We start from the raw sequence: 19878 nt of genomic DNA on the forward strand, positions 1-19878 counted from the left end.
ACTGAAAATAAATGGAGAAATAAATATTTATTCTTTAAATGGTGATAAGGACTATGATAAAAAATATTCTAGAGTGATGAGGATAGAATATGTAAGTAGGGAGCGAAGGTGTTATTTTTTATAGGCTAATAAATGAAGAGCTGCCTCAATAAAAGACATTTGAGCAAAGACCTGAAGGAAAGGGTGGAAGTAGCCTTAGAGTCACCCCACAGAGGAGCACTTCAAGCAGAAGGAATTCCAGACACCCTGATGCCAGAGCAGGCAGGCCATGAGCAAGTAGCTGTGGGTGTCAGGGATGGGAAGGTTAAGCAAGCAAGGGGCTTGCAGGGGGTCAGATCAGAGAGGCAGCAGGGAACCAAAGATGCAGCACCTCCGAGGCCAGCTGGAGAGATGGAAAGCCACTGGAGGGTTTGGAATAGGAGGAACCTGATCTCCTTTAATGTTAAGGTAACTACTTTGGCTAAAATGGAGAATGAACTGAAGAGGGTGAGAACAAAAGAAAGAGAACTAGTTTGGGTGTTATTATAAGTAATCAAGGAAAAGGTAACTGGAAGAGGATTGCTGTTAGTGTACTTGGTCAGACATGGTTGGAATATGGATACATATTTTGAAGATGGAGTCAAGAAGATTTGCTGATAATTTCAGTGTGGTATATGAGACAGTAGATCGAGCTAGTGAGATTATTTCAGAAATCTGGTTCTGAGCAATCTGAAGAATTATGCTGCCATTTATAAAGTGGTAAGGGAGATCAGAAGCATGATTTTGAATAAGTACTAACCAAATGATTGTCTCAGTTGTATTTTTCCTTAATTTTAATTCATTTTTCTTCCAGAGACAGTGAAAGAAAAAGGAAAAGAGAGGGAAGAAAGGAAGATGAGAAAGAAGTCAAAGGTAGGAGAGGCTGACAGAGAGAAGGGAGAGAGGGAGAGAAAGAGAGAGAGGGAAAAAAGGAGAGAAAGAGAGGGAGAGAGAGAGAGTCATTACTGAAAACAAAACCATAAATCTCACGATTAAAAATAAAAATTACAAATGGATGCATGAGATATATAATTATCGTTAGAAAGATGATTTGGGTTAATCAAAGTTGTTTTCCCAAGTCAATATTTTTCAGTAAACAGAATTCCATGTTCATGGGAAAGTTCAAATATTTTGACCATCTTTGGAGAGTGTTTCAGTCGGCTTGGGCTGCTATAACAAAATGCCATAGACTGGGTGGTTTAAAAAATAGATATTTATTTTTCATAGTTCTGGAGGCTGGAAGTCCAAGATCAGAGTACCAGCAGGATCAGGGTCTTGGTACAGGAAGAACCCAATCGTCCTGGCTTGCAGGTGGATGCCTTCTTGCTGTGTTCTCACATGGCAGAGAGAGAGAAAGCTCTGTTTTTTCTTTCTCTTCTATTTATAAGGGCACTAGTCCCACAATGCACCTCCACCTTCACAACCTCACCTAACCTTAATCATCTCCCAAAGGTCCCACCTCCTAACACCATCACGCCTAGGGGTAGGACTTCAACCTATAAATTTTGGAAGACACAAACATCCAGGCCACAATAGTCAAGTAATATCTTTAGGTTCCTTTCTACTGCTCTAATTTAATAAAACATCACATGGGTAAAAAGGAATTCGGAAAATTAATTTGATATTTACAATGATGACCTGCTTTTATCTCAGGTTTTATTCTGTTAGCTCATCTTTGTGTTGAGTATAATGTATTTTCAGGAGTGAAGTGGTGGTTGAAGTAAAATAACACATAAACATTTCCCATTCTTCAAATGTCTTCATTGCTATTGATGAAAACCGAGCTCTGATGCTTGAGGTTATGAGTTTTCTGAATTTATTCACCAGGAAACCAATCTCCAATAAATTACATTTTTACTAACATCCATGCAACCCCTCTCACATAGATACACATATTCATTCACATAAAGGATTCCAGCTGCTTTGCTGAATTTTCACACATCAGCTAAGTCAAGCACCCCACTAGTCACAGGTGACAAATAATGCTCGAACATCTGCTTGCTAACGACATAATCTGGCTCATTTACTACCACCAGTTTCCTGGTATTGTGCCCACAGGAGATGTTCAATAAATACTGAACGAAATTCTTTTACCTGTTGAGAAGAATAAATAAACCTCTAGGGTGGGAGAGTAATGATATCACAGCCCTTACTTCTCTGTTAGAAGAAATAGTTGCAGGCCATGTGAAGTTTGTGTAATACACTGGACATCATTGTGTTTTGATAGCATGATCTGAGTTTATGATGAAGCCTAGTGTAGTTTACCCAGGAAATCTAAAATAGGTCAAATCCCCTGAGAATGTTTCTTGGGTTTAGGAGAATGATCATTTCAATTTCTGCTCAGTTTGCTTCCAGAGCAAGCAGTGATGCAAATGATTAAACTTCTACCACTGGGGATAGTTAGAATTCAGTGTTTCAGCTAGCTATGAGTAAGTCAACAAATTGCAAGCTGTTTGGAATATTGCCCATAAGAACAGTTATTTTTAAATGTTCTTAGATAAGGCACTGAAAAATCAATAAAATATTTTTCAAAGATATGACAAAATAAATTTTACATTAAAATGTATAATCCTAAAATGTTATTATTTATATTATATTTCAAAGCCTTATTTTACATTATCCAATATAAATGTCTATTTCTAAATCCATCAGGATAAAATATTTTAATTATCTTTTAATGTAAAATTATAGATCTTTATGATAATAACATACTATGAACTTTCTTTTTCAAATGTTTTCCAGTATATCTTTTGTATCTATTAGCTTCTTCCAGGCAGTTATTCTATAACTTTCCTTTCTCCAACATGTCACACACACACATTGTCCCTCACAGATGACTATCTTCTTTCTTATTTCACTGAGATAATGTAAGCTAATAGAAAAGAAATTTCATTTACTTCCATGAAGTTATCTAACAACCTACCTACATCTGGACCTATAATCTCTGCTTTTCCTCCTCTGAAAGTCTTATTACTCCTTAATGCAATAGAAACACCCACTTTTGGTTTAGCAATGACTTTGATTTAGCAATGGCACACTCTCTTTTATTCATTATCAATATTCTCAATAAGAATGAAGGCAGGTTGTTAATATTTTCTGTCTTAAAAACAATCCTTCCTAGATCCCTCCCACCACCTACTTTGACTATGACCTCATCATCTGTTCTTCTTTAGAGGAAAACTGCACTAAAGATCTATTATGTTCCTCCTACAAGCCATCCCTGTAAAGATTTAGCATTCATCATTCTTTTGAAGTTTTTCTTGTAGGGATCACCAGTGAATTCTATATTAGAACACCCAATAGTCAGTTTCTCAGCCTTTATTTTACTCAACTTCTCAACATAATTTAATACAATAGACTTCCATTTTAAAATATCATACACACGCTGGTTCTGGGACACAGAAAGGTCTTGTTTTTCCTTTTCCTCATTCTTCTATTTTAATCTGCACCTCGATATTGGAATAAAATTTGGATAAACCCCCACAGAGATGACAACTTCAGCCTTAGAGGAGATGAGATTGTTTAATGATTCTGTGAGTATAAAAAGAGGGGTCAGGGCATAAGTTTGATATAAAATATAATTTAAACAATGTAAGGTATGGACTTAAAATTTGCTCTGGATTTCAAAATTAGACACTTAATTAAGAATTTGGGGAACCGTGGTATAGAAGATTGGTGGTTATAGAATTTAGGGTACTGAGGAAGAGAGTTCAGTCACTAGTGTGATTAGTACTTAAAACTTCAATGAGCATATGAATCACCACAGGATGTTGTTAAATTAAAGTTTTCGATTCCGTAGTTCTGAACATACCTCAAATGTACACATTTCCAAAATGTTCCCAATTGATGACGATATTGTGTCTATGGACCACACTACACATAGCAAGAATCTAACTTCTTTTAAAAGACTTTACCATTAAAAACAGACAGGAAACTAGAAGAGTCTTAGAGTCATGGAGTCACATATAGTTAGAGAGACTTTTCTGACACGTTTCTTCATAGGCAACTTAGGATGACTTTTTTGAAAATGTGGGAGGTGAAGACACAGGACAGAAGAAGTGGGGATGTATCAATTAGGTCACCACCAGAGAACCGGAGGAAAGATCTGTATTACATATAGATATAAATATAGATGTAGATGATATAAGTATACAGATATATACACAAAAACATATTATAATAAAATAAGGAAGAAATAATCATAAACATTACAGTCTTCATAGCTAATATTTAATACTACCTTCTTGTGCTACCTATACAACATTTCCTTTACCCTCAGCAAGCGCCTCAGCTGTTTATGATGCTTTGCTTGGTGGGGTGACCCAAATCTTCATTCCTAAAGAGTCTTCACCATTAGTAGTCCTGCCTGGATTGGTTTATCAGAGTTTTTCTTCAATCTCAATCACAGGGTATGGAACCACTAAGAAACTCTTAAAGGGATCTCCTGTGTTCCAGACATACTCTTCCTTACCGTTATTGTGGAATAGTAGTCCAATTTTTCTCCTTAGTAGGCGGGATTAATCACCCAGCTACCACAATAACTCCATTCTTTACCTATTAATTCAGAAGCATGAGGATTCCAGAGTGGTTGGGTGGAAGTCTCAACTTCCAGTTCAATGTAATGATTATTGTATCTCCTGGTGGAAGCATTTCCTTTGGAAGTAAGACCTGTAGAGCAGAAGATCATAAGGTCAGAGGAACAGGAAGCAAAAATTTTGCTATGGGTCACTATAGGCAATAGGGTGTGGTGCCATTCCCTTTTCCACCCTTGGATTTCTGGACCTGTGAATTGTGGCTACACTGATTTAGAACACATACAGCCTCTAGGAGGACATGGCCTGAGGCAAGCAAGACATTGCCACTTAGCTGTTCCTGTAAGTGATTCTTTAAAAGGCCATTTTATCATTCTATCTATCCAGCTGCTTCAGGGTAATGCAGAACATGGTATGATCAGTAAATTCCATGTGCATGGGCCATTGTGGTATTTTATTTACTGTGAAGTTAATTAAGTTCCTTGATCAAAAGTGGTTCTGTGTGGAGTACTATGATAGTGAAAATGTCATTCTGTAAGTCCATAGATGAGAGTTTTGGATGCAGAGATCATATCCAAAGAAAGTATTTATTCATAGTGGTAACAAAGTGCTGCCCCTTCAATGATAGAAGTGGTTCAATGTAATCAACCTGACACCAGGTAGCTGGCTGATCACCCTGAGGAATGGGGCTATACTGGGAAATCAGTGTTGGTATCTGCTGGTGGCATATTGGATACTAAGCAAAGGGTACAGCTGACAGGTCATCTTTGTTGAGTAGAAGTCCATGTTGTTGACCCATGTGTAACTCCAATCTCTGCCACAAGATCCATTCTTTTTTCATGAGGCCACTGGGCAAAGAGACTGACTGGCATCCATAGAATGGGTCATTCTGTCCACATGATTATTATAGTTTTCCTCTATTGAGGTCACCATTTGGTGAGCATTAACGTGGTACACAAATATCTTCATATTTTTACCAGTTTGGAGAGATCTGCCCATACACCTTTTCCACGGACCCCCTTGTCACTAAGTTTTCAACTGTGTTCCTTCCAAGTTCCTGACCACCCAGCCACACGATTGGCCTCAGCTTATAATTCAATGTGTACTCACATCTGCTTATTTTTCATTTCAAGCAACAATGAGGCATACTGCCAAATCTTCTTGCTGGGAAGGTTTTCCTTCACCACCGTCTTCAGGAATGGCTCAGAGAGGGTCTGTTGAGCTGCAGTCCACAAGTGGAATTTCGTCTTCTTCAGGGAGACTTCAGTTTTGTTGTTAAATCTTTTCAACTGATTAGATTGGGCCCACTCATAATATCTAGGATAATATCCTTTACGTAAAGTCAACTGATTATAGGCATTAATCACATCTGTGATATACCTTCACAACAACACCTAAATCAGTGTTTGAGTAACTGTATAGTATATTTTAGCCAACTATGGGAGGTAAATTCTGAAAGGTGTTCCTTACAAAAACGACTAAAATGTGAAACAGAATGTAGGAAAAAAAGTAGCTCAAATTTTAGAATAAAAATAGAAGTGAAAGGGGTAAGAATTTATATAAAAAAGTAGATCAATTTATAAATAGGTAAATTTATAAATGGAAATATAAAAAGTTCATGCCTATTGGTTTCTGTGTTCCTATGATATAAATGAAGGTTATATGATGAGCAGAAAATATGTGAGAAAGGAGAAAGAAACTTAAAGAAAGAGACACATGTTGTACATGTAGAATCTAAATTTTAAAATTAAAATATTTAGTTGGTAAAATCTTCCCCAGAGAAGTAGGAGAACAACATGCACTGATCAGAATGTCGCTGGTAAAATGTCCTAATTTTTAATTCCTCAATCTTCTCTTTGTCATGTTTTCCAAAAAAAAACCACTTTGAGAACGGTATTATCTATCTATATTTTGCTTCATCTCATATCATGATGCTTTTGTTTTTAAAAGCAGTTTGAGCTAAATAAAATTCAGGAGTGGGGAAGAGATAATTGAATATTAGACATTTTTCTAGGCCTTTTATTCTTTTTTTCCTTTACAGAGATGCCCAGAAAAACAGTAGTCCATAATTTCCAATTTAGAATGTTATTGCCTTCCTAAAGGAACCATTTCTATGATTAGCTAAAATTTTCTAAATTTTTAAAGATTGATTTATATTTTTATTCCTGTATATAACAATATTTATATTTATTTTGAATGCATTTCTGATATAATCTACAAAGCAAAACATTTTCACTGGAAAAAATATTCAGTAGGTATTGAAAATTCTTATAACAGCTAAGTTGAGCTAGAATTCAGATCAATTTATTGCTTGGCATGCTAGCTATCCTAGCAATCAAAATATTTTTCTAGTATTTTCTAATGGCAAAATTGTTACCAGATTACCCTAATTTGAATAATTTTAAATAATATGTCCTTCTAATAGTTAATATTAAATGATTAAATAATACACTTAAAAATAAGTATCAACAATAGTGAATAATATAATTAAATATATTAAAGGAAAAGAGCCTACCATTTTAGAATAGAAAATTCTTTTTGTTAATAAATTATATAATAGGAAACTAAATGTTACGGTTTGAATGTATGTGTTCCCCCCAAATTCATATTCATGTGTTGAAACAATTTCAAATGTGATAGTATTAAGATGGTGGCCTATGGGAGATGAGGAGGTCATTAGGGCTTTGTCTTATGAACGGAATTAGTGCCCTTATAAAAGAGGTCTGAAGGAGCTTGGCCTCTTGCCCCCTCTACCATGTAAGGACACATAGAAAATGCTATCTGTAAAGCAGAGATCCCTCACCAGACACCAAATCTTCTGGTACCTTGATCTTGGAATTCCTAGCCTCCAGAACTATCAGCAGTAAATTTCTGCTGTTTATAAATTATCCAATCAAAGGTAATTTTGTATCACAGCTTGAATGGACTAAGATATAAAATATTAATATAAAATGTATTTTCTCATATATATATTCTGATTAAAACAATGAATATGACTTTATTTATTTTTAATAAAACCATCTTTCTTTCTAAAATTAAAAATTCCCAGAGTTCAAACATAATTTCACAAAAAGTTAAAGCTATATTTTCTATACTTATAAAAATCTAGGAGTTCAATAAAAGTAAGCTAACAATACAGATAAAACAAATGACTGATTTTAATGTTTGTAATGAAAGGTTATAATCAAATGTGAAAATAAAAACTTTCTAAACTGTGTCTATAACTTCAAATTCCAGTGTATCTTTACTGTTACTGTTTGTCTTATGGATAGGCTAGATTATATCCTTCTGCCTCCTTTCTGATATCTGTGCCTTTGTACCATTCCCTTCCAATTAATGCCCCCAGATATTACAAGTCATATTTTCAAAATATAGATACTATCATAGTATTCCCTAGCTATCAATAGTCTGAAAAGATAATAGTTTAATCAACAAGGTCAAGAACAAAAAGCAAAATATCAAGTGTATAATTATTTAGTAATGATATAAAATCATCTTAGATTTATTTAATTACTATATAAAACATGAAAAATATAGCCATACTTTTATTTTAAAAGAGAATTGGAGTCACACAGAGAATAAGTATAACAAATGCAACTAAAAATAATAATTATAATTTATATGTAGTCCTTACTACATTCTAGGATAATTCTAGGTTTTAAAAAATGTTTTAACTCATTTCATCTTTGCAACAACATATTTAGTAGGCAGTATGTTTATCCCAAGTATAAAAATGAGGAAACAGACACAAGAAGTTAAAACAAAAATTACTAAATTTCATCCAAAAATATGCAATCCATGTAGTTTGGCTCTAGAGTTCTCTTCTACTGGAATACAAGTAAGTGCATCAGTTCAATCAAGCCATTATATCTTATTATTACTACTAAGAGAAATTATCAGGACTAATCTGCCAGAAGTTCAGTCATGAAAACATAAAATAAAGAAAACATACATGCAGTGTAATTATTGAAGACAAACTAGATTATAAAATAAGATGAAGAAAGCTGAGCACAAAAAGGTGCTTTTAGAAGCTTATATTATAATGACTGAAAAATAAAGAAAAACATGGCAGAAAGTAAAAGGTCAAAATTATAGAGCTTGATGTCCCCCTTAAGTAAATTCAAAGGTACTGTGTTTGGTTAGAAATATCTGTAAGAATAAATAAAAATTAGGGAAATTGGTTGAAGATTAAAGCACTATATATTTTCTTCCAAATCGATGTGTTATATGAAAAATGAAGCATATTTGTTGAGCAACTGCTATTTGTCAAAACTATGCGAAGTTGCTCAGTGCTCTCTCTTTCTTTCTCTCTCACTTGTGTGAGAAAGAGAGATAAAAAAGGTTTTTGTATACAAACACATATGTATGCATGTACATAGATATATGACTGTCTAAAAAGAGATAAAGTATTTTTTCCTATCCCTGTAATTTATTAACATATCTCATACTTTATAGATGTCCTAATTTTTAGTTTAACCAGAAGATCATCTTCACATACATTATTATAAGTCTAGTAATGATTTAATTAGCATCTTCAAAGAAATTCAGATTGTATAATATTTTAGGTTATATTCATACCTCACAATGATTACACTTCTTAGTAAATTTCTATTAATCCAATAGCATTTCACAGAGAGGTGAGCAGTCAACGGATAAATTTCAAATATTTTACAATAGTTCTCAAAGAATTATCATAGCTCTCTATAGTAAAAGAATAAATACAGGATTAAAATGTAGAACTGTCCAATGAGTTATACTTATGGTATACTTACCTCCTGAAAACAATTTATAAAATGGCTTTAGAATTTTAACCAAAATGAACTTCCATACATCTCCTCTCATCTCACCCTTATCCCTACCCACCAAGTACGGTTTTTTTTCTATTGTTGTGTAACAAATTACCACCAACTTAGCAGCTTGAAACACGTCTTTATTATCTCATGGTTTCTGTAGGCCAGAAGTCCAGGCACAACTGAAATGGATTCTTTGCACGGCCCCTTATCCTGAGATCCTGCATCAGGATTTTAAATCCTAAATACGGTCTGTGGGCCTGCATTGGGATTCTCAGGGTCCTCTTTCAAATTCATGTGGCTGTCGGCAGAATTCAGCTTTGCTGCTGTGGAACCGAGGCCCTGTTCTCTTGCTGGCCACCATCCAGGGGCTGCTCTCAGTCCCTACATACTCCTCACACAGCTCTTGCCACGTGGCTCCCTCTACAGACGTTTTCACACTATTAATGTCCGTCTTCTTTTAAGGATCCTCTTAAAATGGCACCTGACTAGGGTAGATGTCCTGGGATAATCTTCCTTTTGATTAACTCAAAGTTGATTGACTGGTGATCCAATCAAATGAGTGACATGCCATCATATCCTTTACACTAGGAAGTAGGAATCTTGGAAGCCATCTCACACTTTTGCCTACCATAGTGGAAACACGTTTGCTATCTTTTTTTTTTTTTGAGACAGAGTCTCGCTCTGTTGCCCGGACTAGAGTGAGTGCCGTGGCGTCAGCCTAGCTCACAGCAACCTCAAACTCCTGGGCTCAACTGCCTCAGCCTCCCGAGTAGCTGGGACTACAGGCATGTGCCACCATGCCCAGCTAATTTTTTCTATATATGTTTAGTTGTCCAGCTAATTTCTTCCTATTTTTAGTAGAAAAAGGGTCTTGCTCTTGCTCAGGCTGGTCTCGAACTCCTGAGCTCAAATGATCCTCCCGCCTCAGCCTCCCAGAGTACTAGGATTACAGGCGTGAGCCACCGCTACCGGCCCCTGTTTGCTATGTTCTGTTTTGACTTTCACAATTAGCATATTTGTGCCATTGTATTCTACAGATTTGAGGTAATATTAACTTCATCAATGATTAGGGATGGTGAAAAGAATAAAATAATAACTTTAAAATAATTATGTTTTTCCAGCAAATAAATTTATCACATTAAAGAATTAATTTCTTTTGAAATGTTGATTCCTATGAACTTTCTCAGAAAGCATCATAAGTTGAATGTCTTTAAAGTAGAGCCACTACTGCCTCTCCCTTAAAATGTCTGGTCTTAATTTTTCTTCCAAGTGATTACAATTAAAAAAAAATCACCATTTTAATCATATATGATTATAATAAGAATGAAGTTTAAAATGCTTTTAACCTTTACAACAGTGTTTATGGTTGTGTTTAGCATATGTTATTCCTTTCTTAAAAAGATATTACGATCTTAAATTAAGCTGAATTTAATTCTTTTGTAAGTCTATAATACAGTAAAACAATCATTTTCTCTTTAAGAATCTTCATATTCTCTATAAAGTCAGATGAACAAAAATATCTTAAAAGGTTATGACAAAGAAGAGTTCAGATTCCCTCATTAAATGCTTCTCTGTGTTCCTAGAGCATTTTATACATCAACACAGATGGCATTTGGCAAGCAAATGCCTGAAACTTACATGTGTTCACCAGAGGTTCTCCTGGAAACATTTCTGTGAGTGCAGAGGGAAAGTCACTTGTTTGTGACAGCTTTTCCACCATAAGATCACGTCAGTCAGCAAATCGTACATGAAAAGGTACTAATGAGGTTAATAAGCAGAACGTCTGGGAGCTCCCCGCTGAGGAATATTTCTAGAAGTAAAAGAATAAGAAAGGGCGTACCTGCACTTCCTAAAGACAGACAAAAGGAGAGTTAGTTACTATGTCCTACATTGGATACAATTATTTTATTTTTTTTATTTTTTATTTTTTGACCACCTTTCTTTTATCAGCTTCAGAGGGTGGTTTGGAATACATTTTGCATGGTTATTTTATTTTTTTATTTATTTATTTTTTTTTATTTCAGCTCATCATGGGGGTACATAAGTTCAGGTCATATACATTGTCCATGTCCTGCCCATCCCCCTGAGTCAGAGTCCCAAGCGTGTCCATTCTCCAGACAGTGCGCCTGGCACTCATCTTGTTTCTACTTCTGCTTCTGCTCCTCTGAAACCATGTACCTGTTTGTACCCTCTAGATTGTCATTTAACCTCTAGAATTTTGCAAAACACACATTGACTTAAAGTGACATTTAATAGAAATAAAATACGCATACTTCTGTCGGCTTCTCTGTGAGTCAGAGAATAAAGCTCTATTCTCGAAGTACAAAATATGTTGATGAGAAAAACAGTTCCAAGTACTATTCTCTTTGAAAAATATATTGATTCTGCCTTATGGTACCAGCACAAAAAGGTTATAATACAAATGATAGAGTAATGACAATTTTAGTATGCTTATTGTACTTAATTTACATAGAATATTCCCAAACATAATTAAAATAATGTCATATAATCCTCTAGGTTCCCTCCAAAACAGAGATTTAAACAATAGAAATTATAATACAATTCATAATTTGAATGATCCATGATATTTAGTCATGTTTTTGATCTCTAAACCAAAATGTTTCTGTATAAAAAAGAACAGTTTTTATACCAAAGGAATACTTTAATACCAGTGATGTTGAAAAATATAAGTGAAATTGAAAAATAATCTTAATAACTTAATTTTGATCAATTAAAATTAATCTTAATCATATTTAGCCATAACATTGTACTTTTCTTTTTTTTTAGGAGAGATTTTAGAAATAGCATAAAGTCAAATGGCTTATGTTCCAAGAATAGCTATATTAATATGTATCCATATCTTTTTTATGTCCATGTTCATATCTATATCTACATATATTTAATTAATTACATGTCAATTTTTTCATATATAAAATACTTTTGTATTTAGGTAGCAATTCAAAGAAAAAAAAACAATATTTAAGGATCATATCACTGTTTTATAAAATTATCCAGAATGTCATTGACATAAATATACTTTGCAAAGTTTATAGATTCAGGGACCAGATATCTGTAAGTCAAGCTCATAGAACTGATTGTTATTTTTTGAGATAATGTTTTTATTACAATTCTCAAATAGTGATATGCATTTGATATTATGAGGTTTCTACATGGCAGGCCAAAAGAGATTGTTAAATCCAGTCCTTATCATCCTCTGAACACATAGCATCTGACTTAGACTGCTATGGACTGAATATGTCCTGAATGTAAGCTCCTTTAAAATGTACAAAAGTACTATTTTTTCCTAGATGGACAACTTTCTCTTTCTAGTCTTTGGCCAACTGGGCTTCTGTTATCACATACTTTTGCAGATACAATACAAAATCACAACTTAAGTTCCTAAGAAAACCTAAAGAAAACCTTAACTTCAGATAATCTGAAGTTAAGGATATAAATATTGATTCATACAAATTCCATTTTATTGGAAATGTAAGTAAATATTAGAAGAATAAGTTTTTTTTTTCCATTTATGTAAACACTACTTAGTAAACACTATTTATGTAGTGTTTACTCTGCCAGTCTCCAATCCAAGTAAATAACATTCATGTATTCTTCAGGACAAGTCTATGAGGTAAATACCATAAGCCTATTTTACAGATAAGAGGAATGAAAGGCAAAGAGATGAAGTAACTCAGGTAATTAAAGGCATCATTAGGTTTCCACCCAAACACAGCTTCACATTCTCTCTTGGTAGTTTAGTTCGTCTAGCCAACTCTTACATATTATCATAAGAATACTATCGTTACCAATATCATCATTATTGTTATTATTTTGCCTCATGACAGGAAAAAAAAAAGATCCAAAGTCTCTAACACGTTGCTTCTAGGCAAACAGATTAAAAGTCAAGGAAATGTTTGTGGCTCCACGGCTTTACCTGTAGCTATGAAGCAGAGAAGAATCCAGTTTAGGTGATAGAATTTACGGTGAAACATATTTTTAAAAAGTCCACCAGTGCAGTTCCTTTTGGGAACTGTCTAGCTGTCTGCATAACAGCTGCTTGAGGAATGCACAGGCCTCAACCCCTGAGAATGGTTACCAGCGACTTCATAAATTTGCTTCAGCCAAACCTCACACTGTATATATATCCTCATATATACACTGATCTTCAGGTCCAGTAGCTATTTGATGACTTTCAAATGTGTAAATATATTCTTTTGCTCCTTCTCACATTTATATAAGATGGTATCTGTACTTGAGAAGGCTCTTCCACCATTTCTGGGTCCTAGAACTTTTCTATGACCTCGTGAGATCAAAGAGGGATCCTTCTTTCTCTAACTTTGTGGTGGCATTTATCATATTGCATTATGATTATTTTAACTGATATCCATCGTGTCATTTATCTAGTCTGGGTGCTGGAGGTAAAGATAAAAGAAATAGTTCCATTCCTTCAAGGAGCTTAAAATCTGATAGGGCAAATAGGGAAGTAAGCAGAGCATTGCAGGTTAAATGAGTACTCCAGTTAACTTGATATTTATAGGATTCATGTGGAAATGGATCCTTTAAGCTGTCAAATAAAGATTAATAATAAAGTAAGATCACCCAACTCCTTTTACTCTACTACTCTGGTGTTCTGATTTGATTTTCTCTGAATACATCAAGCAATCCCCTAATTAAAACTGACATTTTATTTAGTCTTTAATATAGGAATCCAATGTAATCACTTAGTAACTGCAGTTAGGCTGAATTACCTACCAGGCATGGGCCAAATACAGAGGTAAAGTATAGTAGAGTAAAGTCCTTTAACTTGGTCTTTGTCAAAAATAAGATGATATTTGTTCTGGAGATGTCATTTCTTTGTATTATTTCTCAATTTGCTAAGGAGCTGGACAGGGAAAAGGGATGATATTTCTTGGGTCTCCTCAAAGATCCCAGCACTGAAGGAAGAGAGATAAAAGTGAAGTAATTTTTTTTTTTTTTTTGTAGGTGGTCACACCAATGAATTTGTGGAAGGAAGAAAACATGTGAATTGGCTTTTGGTGACATTGGGTATGTGACCCCAAAATTTTGATGTTTTGGGGTGGATGAGGCATTCTTCATTTTGATATTGTTTAGAGACCAGGTCAATTGGATTTTGAGGACTAGGAAAGGGGATTTTAAATCCTTAGGGCACCTACTATGTTGACCGTGGCCTTATGTACAGCTGAGTAGTTGTTTCTAGACAGCAGCGGTTCTCTAGACTAGCAGCGTTGGCATCACCTGGAAATTCTCAATTTCAGCTGCATCTTAGGGTCACCTGGAAGCATGCCAGACAGTTTATATCAGAACTTTTGAGGGTGGGGCAAAGGCATCAGTAAAGCTTTAAAACTCATAGAGGGATTCCAATGTCCAGGCACAATTGCCAGCCAGAGAGGAACATGCTGGGCTTGAAGCAAAGATGAGAACCTTGGGCAACTTCAGTTGTTAGCCTCAGCAAAGCAGAGCTGCCCCTGGGTGGGGATCAGGGACAAGAAGCGGCAATGAAGGCCCGAAGAGAATGTCAGTTGCAAACTGCAGGGCACTTAGGAATCAGGAACTGCTGGGCATATATTTAATACAGGAAGCATGGCCAGAGCCACCTCAGCTATCTCAGGCTTCACAGTGCAGGCTACAATGGTTCAATATTTAGCCACAGTGTTTCTTAAATAATAGATGCAGCTTAGGCAATAATTCCATTATAAAGTAAAGAGGTCCTCTCTGTCTGGACTTTACTGCTCAGTTTCGAAATGCAAGGCAGCTCAATTCAGGATGTGTTACTCCCTACCTGTGCAGGGTTGCCAGATTTAGTAAATAAAAATTATAAAATGCTTCTGTCCTTCTACTTTCTCTACTTTCTTCTTGCATCTATGCATTTTTGCTTTCATTGTTTTATTTACTTTTTTCTGTATGGGCCATGGTATTTTCAAGCTATTTATTCAAGTTTGCAATAAATGTAGCTGTGTTTATCTTTTGATATTCAACCTCAACCCTCTCTTGTTCTATCATTTTTCAGAGTAGTGGGAACAGTCTAGAAAATATTAGGAAATTACAGCCAGTTCAGAGATTTTTTTAAATACATTTATACTGTATTTTCTTGCATAACTCAGTACTTTATATCTGTGCTTTCCACTGGCTACATCTAAGTTCTATTTAAGTGCTGGAAGATGTATGTATCACCGTGGCTCCATGGGAAGACGTTTGTGCTCGGTCGGTTCGTGTCCCCGCTGAGATGTACTTTAAATTTCCACTGGACACGGCCCTACCTCCAAACTGATATTTCTGAGGGAGACAGCATCTTTTCTAAATGCTCCCCAGCCAAACAATCTATGATTTATTTACTGCTGGCATCACTTTGCCAAAGTTTTAAGCCCTCTCTGTATTAGCCTGGTTTTAGTATCATACGCCAGATTTAGTCACATAAGTAAAATTTGGTGTCCTCAGCACCCTTTTGGGGGTGCTAAGTGTGGGACAGTTTGGGTAGCCTTGAACCGACTCAGTTCTCCCCCTTTTCTTATTTTTAATGCTCAAAATATAACTGTAGGATGTGCTGAGAATGTGGTATATTGAGGTAAGGAGGAGCCGACCCGCATAGCCCCGGCTCTGTTCCTGCTCTTCCTAGAACAGGACGCCCTGTAATGTTGGTCCCAGCGGTTAATGCGCCCCCGCAGCTGCGGTGCGCCCGCAGCCGAGACCCCACCCGGCCCGGGAACTCTCCTGAGCCTGGGGGACCAGCTCGCTGTGAGCCCCGGGTGGCTGTTCTCCCTACGGCCTGTCTCTAAGTCATAAACCCGCTGCATGCAACTGCTTGTGAGTGCTCTGTCTCACCAGCCTGGTGAAAGTAAGAATTAGTGCAAAGGAGTAGAAACTTCTGCCCAAGACACGGTGGGCTGAAGAGGTAGCTAGCGCACCGTGCATCTGCTCCACACCACGGAGCTCGGTGGCCGCAGCCCCACACCCAGACAGACCGAGTGTCACGGGCCATCTTCTCTTGCCATGGAAACAGAAAATTTGGAGGAGCTTCCACCTCTCATGGTCTCAGAGGAAAGCAGGGGTAGATCCTCTCTGTTCTAGAACCCCTGCCCTCAGAAGGGTCCGTCTTCACCGTACGCCACGGCTCGGTGCTCGGCCCCACGTCATGGCAGCATCACAGCCGCCGAGGGGCCTTTAGACCTTCTTCCTCTTCTACGCCCGGGGGCTCTGCATCTGGTCTGCACAAGTGGGGAGAACTGCCTTTTCTTTGCGAAATAAACTGGAGACATTCAGAAACCTGTGTGTGTGTGTGTGTGTGTGTGTGTGTGTGTGTGTGTGAGAGTGTGTGTGTGTGTGTGAGTGAGTGTGTGAGTGTATGTGTGAGTGTGTATGTGTGAGTGAGTGTGTGAGTGAGTGTGTGAGTGAGTGTATGTGTGAGTGTGTGTGTGTGTGTGTGTGTGAGTGAGTGTGTGTGTGAGTGTGTGTGTGTGAGTGTGTGTGTGTGAGTGTGTGTGTGAGTGAGTGTGTGTGTGTGAGTGAGTGTGTGTGTGTGAGTGTGTGTGTGTGTGAGTGTGTGTGTGTGTGTGTGTGTGTGAGTGAGTGTGTGTGTGAGTGTGTGTGAGTGTGTGTGTGTGAGTGTGTGTGAGTGTGTGTGTGTGAGTGTGTGTGAGTGTGTGTGTGTGTGTGTGAGTGAGTGTGTGTGTGAGTGTGTGTGTGTGTGTGAGTGTGTGTGTGTGTGTGAGTGTGTGTGTGTGTGAGTGAGTGTGTGTGTGTGAGAGTGTGTGTGTGTGTGTGTGAGTGAGTGTGTGTGTGTGTGTGTGTGTGTGTGTGTGTGAAATCCATATCCTGGAACCATGAAAAGCAAAAAGCTTTTTTCTCCCAGGACTATTTTTTCCAGTATCAATTTGAGAGGCCAAAGTTGTAAATTACTCTTTCTCTCCCCATCTGTATCTCTGCAATACCCATCCTACTACATTCAAGGCAGTGAGGCCTGAATTCCCTGGCTACCTTCTCCAGAGAGAAAAAGAGAAGAAAGAATACAACTCTGTGCGAAAATACATGGGACGGGGGCAAGCTGAATAGGGGGGTAACCTGTTCTATTTTCTGAAAAAACAGTTGAGAAAGTCTGGTAACGCCTGTAGCAGGTGCGGCGAGGCATGCGCCAGACTCCACCTGCGGGACAAACACATTCGCCCCCCAGCAGCCTGGAGCATTGCTGGCAAAGGCTTCCCCTCTGCTAGAAGAGCTGCGTCACCCACGGCTAGGCCACCGTTTCCAGAGCAGCCTGCTTCCATTGGCAAGTGAAGGTCCGAGTGCAAAAGCCCAGCCCTTTGTCTCGATAAGACACTTCTGAAGGAACACTCCAGATCCAGGACTTCCTCGGGTATTTGCAGAGGCCTTTGCCGTAGCTGCATTGCAGCTCAACCTTGCCCTCTGCTCAGTCCTGCTTCCCTCACTTCCTTCAAGGATTATTAAAGAGCATTCCCTAATGAACCTCTTTGTTTATTGAATGCAAATCTCTGTTTTAGGGGAACCTGATTTACATAAAACTATCTAGATTAAAAAATAATAACCTCTTCTTGGATATATACACATATATTTACATATATATTTTTCTATTATCGTCTTCTTCCTTTCTTTCTTCATTCCTTCTGCCTTAACTCTTACGTGACTTTCTGATGTATACGACCAAAAAGGTAGCATTTGCATTGGTGAGGAGGAATTTGGAGGGACCCCAGAGTCTTGCTTTCTTGACTCCCTTCTTTTACCCTCCAAGGCTGCTTTTAGAGAACTCCAAGGAATCCCAAGCTTTGAGAAATACACTTTATAGCAACCCCTTCCTCAACTACTTAAGAAAGCAAAGAGACCATAACATCCTATTGCTGACTACCAAGCAAGAGTTCAGTCACCAAACTGAACATCCACATACGCACAATGCTTTAGCACACTTGTAAGCACATGTCTCTATTCGAATAGATGTTTATTAATTTAGTGACTTTATAATATAATGTCTTCAAATTAATGTTTTCCAATTACTTTAATTTTTTAAGTACTTTGCTAATCCTACTAATAGTTACAAAATCAAAATAATTAAAGAGCATTGCTGTTAAATCTAAGGCATAGTCTGTATATTTGGTAAAATAATCTGTAAATAGTTTAATCATGGACCTTTAAGAAGAGGAAAAATGGGTCTTAATGAAATGAATACCAATTATTTTTTGGCCATCCTACTGGAATGAAGTAAACAAAAAAATTCCAAAAGGCTCAGCAGCTTTACTTATGTAAGAGTAATTATATTATGCTCTATGTTTTTTACTTATTACAATTGTACAAAAAATATTTTGAATATAGATCCCCTGTATGCTAGAAGTCAGAAATGTTGAATAATTTTCTAGTAGGAGTTTGATTACCATAATAAAGATACATAAAGAAACTGGGAGAGTGTTGATAATCACGTTACCAAGACGCTCATGTCTTGCCACAGTCTCTGCAGCTTCCATATTTAAACTCTGTGGTGGGCATGGTTGTTTGCTACTTGTCTTCATCCCCTTTTCTGCAGCTATAATAGAATACCACAGAGTAGGTAATTTTTAAAGAACAGAAGTTTATTTGACTCATGATTCTGGAGGTTGGGAAGTCCAAGAGCCTGGCACTGGCATCTTATGGTAGAAGGAATCACATGGCCAGAGAGCAGATGAGACAGAGAGAAAATGGGGCTGAACTTAACCTATTATTAGGAATTCACTCAAGATAACTAATCCACTCCCAAGATAGCCACATTAATCTATGCACGAGGGTGGAGCACTCATGCCATAATCACCTCTTAAAGTCCCCACCTTTTAATACTGTACAATGGCAATTAAATTCCAAAATATGAACTTTTGGGGTACACATTCACACCATAAAACTACTTAATAGTCATCTCTAAAATCTTTCTTGCCAATGAAATCCAATTTGTTCCCCATTACACGGGAGAAACTGTCCTTCAGGAGAGGTTGAGCTCTTGCCTAGCCCATGGAGTGAATCTTGACAAATCAAACCCGGTAATCTCATTCTTGTTGCCAATTGGTTAAGGCATAGGCATATGATATGATGCTGGCCAAAGAAAATTGAGTGATAAATTATTCTGGATGGAATATGAATTATTTTAACTCAAAACACACACACACACACACACACACACACACACAAGCTTAGAAAACACAAGCCTGGAATCTACCCTCTAGGCTTCCTGAAGGACATGACACTTGGAACTTCCATATTCATTTTGCATTTTGCAACCATAAAGGTAAAAGCCAATAAACTTTTACAGAAGTTGAGCGGGTCGTTGAGGACAATGAGTCACTAAAACAACCAACCCTGGACATACTCTATCCTGGGACATGTTGCTATAGAAATAAATATGACCTTCATTATTTAAGCCCACGGGCATCTTAACTGATATACCTCACAAATGGACATTGATGATGATTTGAATCTCTTCTTTCCAAGACCCCTGATTCTTTCCTGTAACTTGAGGCACATCTTAATATATCTAACCAACTCCTTTA

Source organism: Lemur catta, chromosome 4 (genome assembly GCF_020740605.2).
Source record: "Lemur catta isolate mLemCat1 chromosome 4, mLemCat1.pri, whole genome shotgun sequence".
In the NCBI taxonomy this organism is placed as follows: domain Eukaryota; kingdom Metazoa; phylum Chordata; class Mammalia; order Primates; family Lemuridae; genus Lemur; species Lemur catta.